Source organism: Rhea pennata, chromosome 4 (genome assembly GCF_028389875.1).
Source record: "Rhea pennata isolate bPtePen1 chromosome 4, bPtePen1.pri, whole genome shotgun sequence".
Taxonomy (NCBI): Eukaryota; Metazoa; Chordata; class Aves; order Rheiformes; family Rheidae; genus Rhea; species Rhea pennata.
The window spans coordinates 74,637,922-74,651,809 of NC_084666.1; the positions used below are offsets into that span (position 1 = coordinate 74,637,922).

Genomic DNA, 13,888 nt, shown 5'->3' on the forward strand with positions numbered 1-13,888 from the left:
TGAAAACCTCTTGAAAACAGAGAAAATAGTAGTAGTATGTTTCTCTTTTATTGGCTAGCTTTGGTTTTAAATTTTATCTGGTTATTATCTGGTTGATTTACTATGCAGCTGTTTTTCATTCTGTCCCAAGAGTTGATCATTCCTGTATTTCAGCAATTTCTGCTTATGGTCTGTGGTGCCAGAGGAAGTAGACTGATTGACATAAGAAAAAAATCTTTTAAAACAAACATGTAAGCCATTTATCCAGAAAGAGAAATGATTTTCTTTTGTAATATTTTAAAAGTATCCATGTTGCTTCCCAGATTTATAAATCTTTATGCATTAGTGTTGGAAAAAGAGCAGGAAGTGACTTTTGGTGATCATACATGCTCCTGCTGTAGCTCAGTACACTGTTGCTAGCTCCACAGCCCATGTGGTTCCAGCACTGCTGGCTGCACTGTAGTAGATAGGTTAAACTGAGACCAGATATTTCTAGATTATTTACAAATGCTGATACAAGTAATATAAGTATCTTTGTAGTTTTGGAAGAGAGAACATTTTCTTGGTTATCTTTTAAAATAAACTAACTCAAAGATATTAAACTATATAAGTATTCTTTAATCTATTATTTATAGCAAGGATTACCTTTTTTGCTGAAAACTGTTTACTATTGCAACACACTTGACAAACTAGTACACAAAGATGTTTTTCTTAGTTTCCTAGAAGGAAAAAAACTAGATAATTTATTCCCCTTTAGCTGTATCTTCAAATTAATCTGTCACAATTGGTACTCATCGATTTTGATTAACTTAAGACACCCTTTAAAGAAGTCAATACTGTTGAGACATGGAGCTAACACAATGCTTCGGAGACAAGTAAGAGGACAAGGAGAGAGAAGTTAAAATGCTGTACAATGTTTTTGAAAACCATCATGTACTATTCATTCACAAGAAAGATACAGCAATTTTAGCCTACATCTCTAGGGAACCCTTGCTTATTTTAGGCTTTGACTGACGCTCATTTCACTGCCCCTTAGCCAATGGGGCTTGAAATATTTTTACAGCTCAATAGAAATGTTGCTTTTAGACAGTCTTATCACTGACTACCAAACAATAGTTCATAGCTTTTAAGTCATGAGACCTTTCCATCTAGTATATATGCTAAATTTATCCTAATGCTTTAATTGGACTGTACACACCCCTTTCCAAAACTATACTGTGACTCATTTAAAAAAAGGCTGAGATGTTTTATCTATACTGGATATTTCGTTGTAAACAACCCAATGATTCTTAACACGAGTAAGTGCTATTGGCTTGACTAATTTTTTTTTTTATTAACAAACTGAGCAACAAGTCAGAAGTCAAACAATTTTAACAGGTGTTTTTTATTCTCATACAATGCTGATATCAAGCAAAGCTCTTGGAGATCCTCAGCGTTCTCATCTGTAAGGACAAAAGTTTAGTGCATATTTTGATTGATCTACTTAGTCTATACTAGCACTGCAGGGACACAAACTAGAACTCATGCCAGAGAAGACCAAGCCCATTACATAGGTACATAGTCTTAAAAAGCAATCACATGCACCAGGGAGCTCCCAGTACAAATCATGGCAATACAAAATAAATGTGTGAGAACAAGAAGAATGTAAGTTACTGCTCTTCATGCAAGGAGTTTCTGCAAAACATTAAAAAAGAACATGTCTACTATAACCTTACAGTAAAATTCAGACACCAAGGAGTTGGACATTTTTCTATTTCATTTTGACAAGACTTTGACAGATACTAACATCCTTTATACACACACAAATTCCCTTTTTCCTCTCCAAGTCACCAACTGAGGAGCATCTTATTTCTGTGATGCATCTTGTTCCTCCAATTCATTTACATATTCTCTGAACAAATTCTCCACTTTTCTTAATGACAACAGCTCACATTTTGAGTCTTTAAACAAATCACCATCTACTATGGAAAATACCAGACATAAAGTTAACTTTTAAGGACATCTAAATCACTGTATATACTCATTTTGCTTTTGTAATTAAGGTGTACCAAGGTGTACCAGACTTAAGATATGTTATTGTCCTCAGTTACATCTTTTATTAAAAAAAAAAAAAAAAAGGATTTTCACAATCGTATTTACTTAAAATAAGTCAAGAGCCACTACCTCACTTAACTTTTTGTAAAGTATCATATCAAAACGATGCAGCAGTGGAGGTAAGCACAAACAGACATAATATTACAGAATGTAATACACAATACTAAGATCATGTATTAGAAGCATATGATACAGCTTATTAGGACACAGGCACAAAGGCAGAGCAGATATTTTGTTCGCAGAAAATACAGGTTCGGGGTTGATTTGAAGGCCTGGCAGCAGACCTTTAATTTTCTCAGATTTTAAAAAGAACAGAACTCAGTTTGAGTCTTTTAATCAAGATATTAAGCTATAAAAAACTGAAGGTCATGTGTATTTTAAGTCAGTATACTTCATCAAACCAACTCAATTTTCCAGTTTGAAGTGGAATGATATTGTCATTGCACAGCCTTATAGGGAGAGTATAGGGAAAGAGCAAAAAGTCAAATTTTATTTTACATTTTTCAATTATACAGAAATAATAGTTCACTATTTTGAAAATAATCGCTAGGAGGATTAGTAAGCATTTATGTTAGTATGCATGATATTTTGTCAATTACGTGCTAAGGATCCAGGAACTGAGACAGAAAACACCCATTTACAGATATTCCTACCAACCATGTAACAACAATGACCAACTAGTCTAAACATTAGTACTTGGTGAACACTGCATGCACGCACGCACTGTCTTTCCTTTCTAGAACAGGATACTGCTGTGGCCATTCAAAGCTATCATTCAGATTTGTTCCCTCTTTATGTTGGCAATTAAGTCTGCAAGCCTGGGCACAATCTGGTATTTGGCCTACATTAAGAGTACAATTTCAAACAGAAAGTGACCAACACTAAGGAAACTAAAGGAAGTGTCCCATTCATAACACAATCTGCTATTATTCCTTGCAGGCAATTGCTTAACATGTTTCATGAAAGAATAGCTGTCTTATGAAAAATACCCTGCACACTGTTTACATCTCACCATTGTTTGCTAAAAGCCAGTCAACAATTCTGCTGTTCAAGCTACAAACATTTAGAAATATTTATGATGTTGGCCATTTCCAGACTGTACCTAGCTGTATTTCTGGAGTTTTTATTCCAGTTCTCAGTGCTGGTCCTCAGCTATTTGTTACTAAACGCATAAAAATAAGCAAGGAGTTTAAGTCAGAGCACAGGTACATTATCTTAGATCCGCTCCCATTCAGGTAACAGTAATATCTTAAAATTAACAGATTTGATTCCAGCCAAATCATCCAAAATTGAGGTAAGCATAAAATTTTTCAAGTCTGATAGGGCAGTTATGTTCCTTATAATTACCAAAAAAATTTTGAAGCAAAAAAAAAGACAGACATTGGATGGAAACAGGACACGAGTATCACTCTGTTCTCCTTTGTCATGAAATTTAAAAGCCAGGAATCCTGACTGACAGGCCATCCTAGAAGTTGGAGTACATGGCCTCCTCTCCCTGTCACTTAATTTGGGAGACAGCTCACCAGAAAGAAAGTGAGGTGGCACAAAGGAGGAAGATATTTCAGTGATACAGAATGGAAGGAAAAGGACTTCCAATCCAGTCAGAACCAGGAAATGCTCCAATGACAAGTGTTATGGTATTAGTAGATCCAATGCTGATTATAAGCCATTGTACTAAGTCACTAAAAAAAAAAAAAAAAAAAAAGGCAAAATTCTAGAAGTCAAGATATAGGTAAATTTTTGCCTGAAATACTATTCACAATTTTGGTTACCCACAGCAAGAAAGACAAAAATAACATTATAATCTGTGCAGAGAAGGACAATTAGGCCGACCAGGAAAACAAAAGGCCCTGTTAAATGAAGGAGACTAGAAGTTTGCCTTCTGCAGTTTAGCAAAACAAGGACTGAAAGAGGACAGAATTACCTTCTCTAAGCATAAGAGACAGAAAGCTGTTGCACCGATTCTCCTTAGCTTTAACAAAGAGCAGCTATCAACCATTCAACGTAATTTTTTGTTATGTTTTTGTTCAACTTAGCTATCAACATAAATTTCTGCTAGAAGACAGCTTGTAGTTACAAAAGCAAGAAGATTTTGCAAATGGCTTGAGTGGGAATGGAAAGTGTGCATATAAACATATACATGCTTACATGCACAAAATTAATTAGTCTAATATCTAGTTTGATTAATCTCTGCAGGGAGTTAGGTGGTGCAGCTAGCAGACCACAAGATTAGGCAGGCATGTTCATTGACAAGACCCTTCCAGATCCACAGAGTGAGAAAAGTTGGAAAAGCAGCAGACAGCTGCAGTGCAAACCGCAACCAAGTAGCAGCTTTGGCAATAACTGCACAAGCAGCTGTTCACTATTTATTCTGATTACAGCTGCATCCTGAAGAAGGGAAATGGAGACAAAAGTAGGGACTGATGCACAAAATTCTTGAGCAAAACCTCGATGCTTTTCCCTCCTCCATTCACCAATTCTATCACTGCAGTTAAGGAAGCTTCATGCCGAACTGTCTGCTCAGATGTCCACACTAATTAGCACAAATCAGGCAAAGTACAAAAACATAGAAAAGTCTAAGTTACACATCACATTCCAAGCCTAAGCCCAGTATACTCTTTAGTGAAAGAGAAAAATCAATTTAATAGAAAAAAAATATTATATACTACACAACTAACAGGTTTAGCTTGTTTAAAACTACCCGGCTTTCTTTAGTAGAAAGACATAAAATTATAGCTTATAGAATACTACTGTAAAATGTCTACACTCTTTCAAGATTTAAAGGTTCTTTGTAGCAAAAGCTGACATGCTACTTCGTGTTACAAATCACATGACTAATTCAGAAAACACTGAAATAGGTAGGAAAAAAGCTTCCTTACATTTGGCACCATCAAAAATCTTTTAGCTATTTATATAATCAAACCCACATTAATGCTGTAGACACACAAACAATGTATAAAGATTGCTTTCTCTTGGAAAAGTACAACAGGAAGAGAAAGGTCATTTATAGAGCAAGACAGGTACAGTCAGATAAAAAAATCTCATTTTGGAAATAATAATTCTGCATTAAAATCCCTTAATCCTATCCTGACACAATTTTTTTTTACTTCCTTTGATCTAAGAGATGAATATGCTCAGCAAAATTCTGCTGAAGTTTAATCCCAATTTACAGCCAGCATCACAAAAAGCTAGTATTTGCTAGGTTCTAAGGGGTGACTGCTTAATGATTTTATTCAATTTTGCATTAAAAAGAAAAAAACTGATGTACCAGTATTTATCTACGCTTGATTTACTTTTGTTTACTTTTTCAGAACAAAATCCACCAAAATATGTAGAACAGTGATTAAGAATTATGTTTTGCAGATATACAAAATGTATTTAGAAGATGATTTATCCGAGGAATCCTTGGGAATATTGGAAAAAGAGAACTGCAGACTGATGTAATGATAGATGCAGTAAATGCAACATGATTTGCCACCAATATTTTGCACTTGTAAGATCACAGAACACTCCCTTGCCAAGGAGAGTTATCACTGCCTTCTCTGATGCGATCAGGTAACAGCAGTCTGATGGCTCTACAGCAGTGTCTAGACCAGCCCTTCCTGGAAGTGTAAACTGACCAGAAAACAATTTCTAAGCTATTTATCAGATGCCCTTTTTACTGGACCTCTGAATCAAGGTATGATACCCAACAGGCTACTCTTGGTGCTATAGTCAAATGTTTTTTCTTACACTCCAGTCTCATTTTCTCAGGTCTCTGCCTTACATGCCAATCATCATCTAATCCACCCAGACTGAGGGTGCAGCCTCAAGCAGCCCTAAGTCAAACAGCTCAGACTATATGGTAATACTTTCTTTCCACTATCCCACAATTGAAAGGTTCATTCATGTTGTGTGTCTCATTAAAAATCTATTTGAAAGCAGGAGAGGAAAAAAGTAATACAAGATAAAAGGCTTCTGAACCTAAGAACCTGTATCTATCGGTGAGGGGAATTATTACTATAACATCCATTTGCTGAAGCCAACTGAGGACTGGCTAACTGAAATACTGGTTAGCATGGGAGTGTTCTACACTGTGGAAAATTACTGGCAGTAATTACACAATATTAATGTCTTCTGTTAGGACCAGAGTGATTAGACTAACTGTTCCAAATCAACGGGCAGCTAGAAAACCAGATGCCAGGCTACTGAACTCCATATGGAATCACTAACAATTTATAAAATAAGCCAAGTCACGAATAAACTGCAGATTATATGCTGCACAGTAACTCACAAGTATAATTTTAGCACCTAACCAAGCAGACTTGCTTCTGATATGGCATGAGAGCATATATACAGCTTATGGAGGGATCAGCCTACACTAATTGAGAAGCCTCAGCCCAATTGTTTAATATGAACAGGGCTGAATCTTGCACAGCTTTACCTCCTTACAAGTAATCAAAGCAGCATATAAAACAGCTGTTGTTTTAGCTTGTTAACATTTAGTGAGTTGTTTCACCTGATGTAGTATCACATGGGATATATTTCTTGATTATACTTCTACAAACCTTTTCAACAGGCACAGAGAACTAGATATTTCTGAGTTTTATAATTTTTAGTACCATAAATGCATTACCTACAAAAAGATGGAAATACAGATTGATAAACAAGGAGGCCCTATCTAGCTTGTGAAATATCTCCATGGCTCTTTGAGGATAACAACTTGTTTAACTGATACTTTCCACAAACTGGTAAGAAAATGACTGGAGCGAGGATGGAAAGGTGGACCCTATTAAAGCAGGAAGAAAGCTGAAGCAGGCAACATGAAGAGGAGAGATGGCAGAAGAAGAGCAGGTGGAGTAGTGGCATTTGAAATTCTCATTTATATGAGAAGGAAGCAAAGGCAATGAATCTCTGATGCTCTCCCCCAGTAGCAACAGATAAAATCTTGCATTGTTTTCTAATAAAATATTGTCTTGGGGTAATTGAAATGATTTTACTTGTTATGAATAACAGGATGTCAACAGTAAACCAGCTAGGCTACAGCACTGATTGCTTGGACTGCAGACTCCACAGAAGTGAGTTGCTACTATGGAGCCAATAAACTGAATTGTAAGGCTGTAGATTATATAAAATACTCTTGTAACTGTGCTTGAATTGTACAGCAACTAATGCTACCACAGCTACAGGACTCTAATTGATGCAGTAGCATCTCAAAGAATAAATCTCCATGTTCTGACAAGAGAATGGTACATCTTAATTCTCTTTTGCTCAATAATTCTGCTCCTGTTAATGAAATAATTCAGTCCTGCACTAGTTCTATGTTAATCCTAAATAAAATAAAATAAATCTATGTTCAGAGCCTGTTCTCTTTTTAACGTTATCTCGGAGGCTGGCTTCTTTTTTGAGAAGTTATAACCGTTCACAACTTAAGTGAGCCTAACCTGGACTTGTAGCGTTCCCTAATTTCTCAGGTTGACCAAGCATGGTGAAACAGGCATGTATGGACCATTAGCTTCACGACCTTAAGGACAAAGTGGAGGCAACTCATAGTATATTTTAGGATGCGTATCTACCTCCAAAGTTGCATTTGGCAGTAAGAAAATATCGGGCGAGAGGGAGCAATACACGGGGGAAGAAAATAAACAAACAAAAAAAACCCAAACCAGCTTAATCGCATGTATCAATTCAAAAAAGAAAAAAAAAAAAAAAAAAAGAACGTTCTTTTAGTTAAATGCTGGGGCGGGGGGGAAGCAAATTACATAAACACACGTAAAGCCCCAAACCGCATACAATCGGCTGACCGCTTGACGAGCCAAGGCTCCCGCTTGCGAGCGAGGCACGAAGGCAATGCGAGTCTCCTAGAGCAGTCGTGGTCGCGTCTCTTGTGTAAGTTAGAATAAATAAATGAAAGCTCAGGAGAAAGAGCGCGAGCGCAGGGACCCCCGAGGGCAGCACGGGAAGCCCGGCTGCTTGGAGCGGGGGCACCGGAGGAGCTGCGAGCCTTGCGGCTGCCGCGGCAAGGGGAAGCGGCGGGGAAGGAGGGGGAGCCATCCCCGGGTACGCGGCCCGCGGCTCACGCTGCGCTCGCCATCCGCCCCCGTTCCCGTTCCCCCGACGCGCATCCCTCCCTCCCGCCCCGCTCCGTCCCTTGTCCCCCCCTGCCGGGTGGCGGGATGACGGGCACCGCCCCCCCCCCCCCCCCCAAAAAAAAACGGCCGCCTCGGCCCCGCTCACCTGCCGTCCGCGCGCGGCCAACTGCCACAACGGACACCCGCGCCCGCGCGGGGCACTTGGGGGGAGGGGTGCTGCGCACGCGCCGCGCGGGCCCGAGCTGGGGAGGAAGGACGAGGCGGAGCGAAGGCGGGGCGGTGCGCAGGCGCAGGGGGGGCGGGGGGCCGTTGGGCCCCCAACGGCCTAGGCGCGCGGGGGCAGCGCTGAACGCTGTGGCGCAGCACAAGCGCGCACCCGCGGGCATCCCCCGCGAAGCACTGCGAGAGGTTTCTTTTTTTTCCTTTTTTTTTTTCCTTTTTTTTTTCCTTTTTTTTTTCCTTTTTTTTTTCCTTTTTTTTCCCTTTTTTTTTCCTTTTTTTTTCCTTTTTTTTCCTTTTTTTTCCTTTTTTTTCCTTTTTTCCTTTTTTTTCCTTTTTTTTCCTTTTTTTTCCTTTTTTTTCCTTTTTTTTCCTTTTTTTTTCCTTTTTTTTTCCTTTTTTTTTCCTTTTTTTTCCCTTTTTTTTCCTTTTTTTTCCCTTTTTTTTCCTTTTTTTTCCCTTTTTTTCCTTTTTTTTTCCTTTTTTTTCCTTTTTTTTCATTTTTTTCCTTTTTTTTCCTTTTTTTTTTCCTTTAACTGTGACTTTATTCAGGTTTCTGTCTTCTCATTTTCAAGTGCGGAAGTTACCTTCTTGTAAATGACGTTGCTTTTCCTCTTGGGTTAGTTTTTAGAAACTGCATGAGCTGTATTGTGCAGCATCGCTTGCAGAATGAATCCGCCTTCGACTCTCGCGTAAATTAACTCATTTGCTAGGGTGGATGCTTTATGTTTGTCAAATTCCTGGAAAGCCCTGGTAAATTTCTAATGGATTCTTTTACCAACTGCATTTAGAGTTGAGAAGCATATCCCAGCATAATCTGTTCTGCTATTTTTTTGGACTAGTAATACTGTGCCTGTATGTATAGCTTGTGTAATAGACATTTGTATCTTTATAGTCTCTTACTTTGGCACCTCCTTCCTCTTCCATGAGGCTAACCGAGTTCAGGACAAATCTATAAATTAGAGATGAAAAATTTAATGAGTTCTGCTGGAATCCCTTCTGGCCAGTTGAAAAGTGGTACCGTGCATCAGAAATACTGTCTTTCTGGGAAAGTGTGACACCTTTGTTGAGCAAAAGGTGGTGGTTTCAGATGCTTGTGCAGGATCTTGAGTCTCTTTGATCAGATGTCCTCTGAGCCTTGGTTCCTGTGTGAAATTTTAATAGGCCACTGTGAAGTTAGAGCAGGCCTGCTCAGAGCAGATGTAAGCATGTGTTATGAAGCCGTTGTTGGGAAAGGCAAGCCAGAGACAGCAGAATAGGCTTGGAAAAAGGAAAGGCACTAGTAAGAGCTGCATAATTTACACCTTCCCTAACAGATAGGGACGCAAATGGAAAGGAAGGCTAGGGAAAGGAAAGTTGAGTAGTAAAGAATATGGGTTTGTGGTAGTCATGAGGCATACAGGGAGCATAAGAAAGAATCAGGAAAGATTTGAACTGTGGAGCAGTTTACCTTGATGACAAAAACACAAGGAGCTTTTGCCCTTAATTGGAAGGGAAAATAAGGACCCAGTGAAATATTGAAAAAACTGTGTCATTAAACAACAGAAAGGAAGAGAATTCTATCAAGAGTGATATGGGAGATCCGATTTTCATTTGCTGAATAAGCATTTCCCTGCAGCTAATACTTCTGCCCTGTGTCTTTACTCCCTTACACATTCTTGGAGGAAGGATGTCTGGTGTTCCACACACCGGGTCATCATTCAGAAGGGGGTGATGAATATAGTGCATTTTGTATGTCTTATCCTCTTCCATACCAGCAGAACATGCAATCTCAGGCTTTGTGAAGTCTTAGCTTTCAGATTTTTTTCTTTCTCTCTCGCTTGCTCTCTATTTTTTTTTTTTTTTTTTTTTTTTTTCCTCTCCTGGGGGAGGAAGTGTGAAATCTGTATTGTGATGAAGGTAGTAACTCATGTGGCGGTGCTGACTTCACCCTGTACTCTACTTCTGCAAGGTATAAATGCTTCCTCCATCTTCAGCTTATTGCATTACCAAAAATTGCAGCACTTACTTACTTTTTTTTCCAAAATTCAGTTTTGAGAACAAATGTTTTAGTCTGTGTTTAAGCTGACATTTCATTTTTTAACTTCCACTTTGCAGTAAAAAAGGAGGAATGTGCATTTGCCTCTGCAGCTATTTAACAATGGATTAATTGAGTTTATTTTAGCTCAGTTGAAGCAGATAGTGCAGAGCATGTACTGCATGTTGCCAGTGTTGCTCCAACACCAGCCCTTAACGCAGTACTGCTGACATAAATTGCTCTGATAGTGCTGTGCTTTATTTTCTTAGAGAACCACAAAAGTTAGGAAGAATTGACAGTTCTGCATGAGAAAGTCTAATCTTCTCTGCCAGTTCTGCTCTCCTGTGAAATAGAAAGTGAGAAAAGCTACAGTTCTTTCTGTAGTTGGTCTCTTACTTTGACAGAGTTTTTTTTCCAGCAGAGAGAGAGTGGTTTGCTGTTCTTGGGGGAAAAGTATTGTGCAGTTCAATTTAAAAAACTTTTCTTGGCACATTAGCGAAGGCACATGAGTGTTCCTGCAGCACGTCTTAGGTATCCCACGGCAGGCAGGATTTGCAGTGGAAATGAGTCTGTTCGCTTGCCACTCTCATAACCATGCTGCCCATTTCTGATTCCTTGATAGTCTGACATGTATCAAAGCTTTTTTTCCTTCCATCTCAACATTTTAAAAAAGCTATCCCTTAATGAGCCGCAAAGGCAGGTGCAACAATTTTAACCCTGCAAAAATGGCACCACCAAGGCTGCACTTGTCTAATTTCCCAAGTACTACTGTGGCTCACAGTGATCACACTCCATTTTGGAGGAAGTGTTCTCCATGAGCTCAGGCAGAGGAGGAAAAGCTGCAGCAGCTCTTGCTCTCCCCACCTGTCCACCAGCGAGGGCTGCACAGTGTACATGTGCGTCATGTGGTGCTTAGGAATATGTTCCCGTTACATGCTTACGTCTGAGTTAATTTCAGTCCCCTAGGTTGTAGAGCCTCTGTCCATTACAAATCTGAAAAGAGTTGGGCAGGAATGTATTACAGGCTGTTATAATCAAAGAGAGAGGGAAAGTTCACTGACCTTTTTAAGCAAATACTTGCCCTTTTAAGTACAAAAGAACTGTTCTTAGGTAACTGTCTTGTACAAAAGCAAACAAACAGAACTAGTTAAAAATCCTCCAGCTAAATTACTAAACACTTTTTCCAGTTGCATACTACAAAGAAAAAGTTGGACTGTACTGCTGCAGGCCAAATTCAGCTCTACAAGTATGCATAATAATTATAGGATTTCCTTTTTTCCTGATTACAGCACAGTTAGCTGAAAAGCAGGAAGGTGTTTTACAAATCTAAGTTTATCTTAGAATGACTAGCTGGAAGTTTACATTTTCATGCTGAAAATGTGTACACTAACTACACTGAGGAGGAGATGCATGTTTGTTTTAGAGCTGTAAAAGGCAAAAACATCTAACTAACACTGGTATTTCAGCTGGCATATTTGGAAGTGAACTAGAATACTATCCAAGGGAAACTGGAATAGTCCCTATAACAATGTAATATTTTATTTCTTTTTTCCCTTTATACATTTTACAGAAGCAAGAGGTGGTGAATATGCACTAACAGTCAAACAGCTGAAATGATTACATTATGTGCTGAGCTAGATTTGAACAATCCAAGAATTTTGTTTTGAATATCTCAGAAAATTCCAACACAGCAATGCCTTAATAGCTATTTTCTGAATATAAAAAACAAGCAATCACCAAAAAAAAAAAAAAAATCTGTGTGTCTGAAAGTTCCTAACCTTGGTGTATATGGCAGACACACAGTTGGTCACCATCTGCTTCATAAAGATTAGACCTAGCTCACTGCCCTGTTCTGCGAGAAGGCAGGAGGAATCTGTGGGCAGTCTGCTACCTCCAATGAGACAGTCATGTTTTCACGCACTTAATTCTGTTTGTTCCAGTGTTGGTCCTACAGCTTGTAATGTATGCTGGCTGTCATCTAGCACCTCTGGAAACCACCAGAAAGGCTCCCATTGATTTCAGGTATGGTTAGAACAGGCCTTAAACTCACAAAGATGTCATTGTTTAATTCTGCTGCCATGGGGGGTTTTGGCATAGTGTTCCCCTCCTGCCCTCAAATACACGCATCTTTTAAAAGTCCTTGAAAGTAACAATTTACATGTGTAACATATAATCTCTATTGATAGAAAGAGGTTACCATGTGTCATTTTCCTTTTCTGGATATGAAAGCTACCTTTTCCTCTATCTGGAGAGACTTTGAGGCTAAACTCTGGGTGATCCCTTTTGACTGCAGTGTATTCTGGTAAGTGCTTTTCCTCTGTTCTGTTAGTGAATATAAAATAACTAATGATGTGATTGATTGGGGTCCATTAAAAAGACTTAAGTTTAAAACTCTACTGGCTCATTGGGCTAGGAATTGTAAAATTAGAAAATTTCCTTTAATAAATGCAGTTAACGTTTACAAAATTACACTGGTCAGGAATAACATTTTAGGAAATGGAAATCTGACTAGTCTACTTATATATTTAATTAAGTGTATTGAGCAGTCTCTGTAATTCTGCAACAATAATTTATGAACACAAAAGGCCAAATTTTATATGCAGTGCTGTACATTTGCTAGGTAAAAGGAACTTTACACTTCTGAGCTTCAGTCTGTTTCTGAAGTTAGACAACATAAAGCAAAAGTTTCCTGGCAGAATTAATGATAATTTAAAATAATCTACAACAAAAGAATAAAGCTAGGATGGTTCCTTAGCTGGATGGCTACTTGACTTGTTGCTTTCTTTTAAGAATTACATAAGCCTTTCACCCATTATCTCTGTGCTGTAAAGGCTAACTATTTCAAATTGAGAGACAACAAATTAAAATACAGGTTCTTAAAACTGGGCTTTATTGTCATGTATCTTTCTGCTGTCTATTTTTAAACACATCTTGTATCCATGATCAATAATAATGAGCTAAGAAATAGTTTTAAACTGTGCCTAGTCAGGTAGAAGATACAGACCTTTAACCAAGCAGGGACACTTTGAGAACAGGAACATCCTCAGAATAACAAATTTAAAAATATTGCTACTCCCTGGTAACTATTCTCAAAAAAATTAGAAGCAGATACATAAGTGAAGAACCAACTGTAAACACTTAAATAACAAACTTTCCCTGTGTTACTTTCCAGGGGGAAAAATAAGGTTCACTTGGTACATGACTCAGTAGCTCAGACTTAGGACATTAGGCTGGGTGAAAAGGATCTTTGGGTGTTGAGTGACTGCTGCACTGTGTGTGCCAAGCTCAGCTAAGTCAGTATGTGTCACATGTACCTACTGGATTAGATGCTGCAGGAGCAGAAACACCTACCTTGTGGAGGCTTCAGCTTGAGACTGAATGCCAAACTGCTTTATCTTGCCAAGAAAGTGTCATGTACAGAATGTAGGTTTGCACTGTGTTGCTCAGCATCATCCAGAGATCTGTTTGTTAGCTGCAAAATGAATAAACAATCCCTTTCCCAACCATA

The 13,888-nt window shown here is 38.6% G+C and overlaps 1 protein-coding gene across 1 annotated transcript in view; it reads right to left on the minus strand.

The window, feature by feature from the left end:
• Window positions 1-8,375, minus strand: part of KLHL8 (kelch like family member 8) — a 28,471-nt gene extending 20,096 nt beyond the window's left edge. The window contains exon 1 of the mRNA XM_062574331.1: window positions 8,290-8,375. The gene's annotated coding sequence lies outside the window, so the exon portion shown is untranslated. The remainder of the gene's footprint in view (window positions 1-8,289) is intronic.
• Between the last annotated feature and the right edge of the window lie 5,513 nt (window positions 8,376-13,888).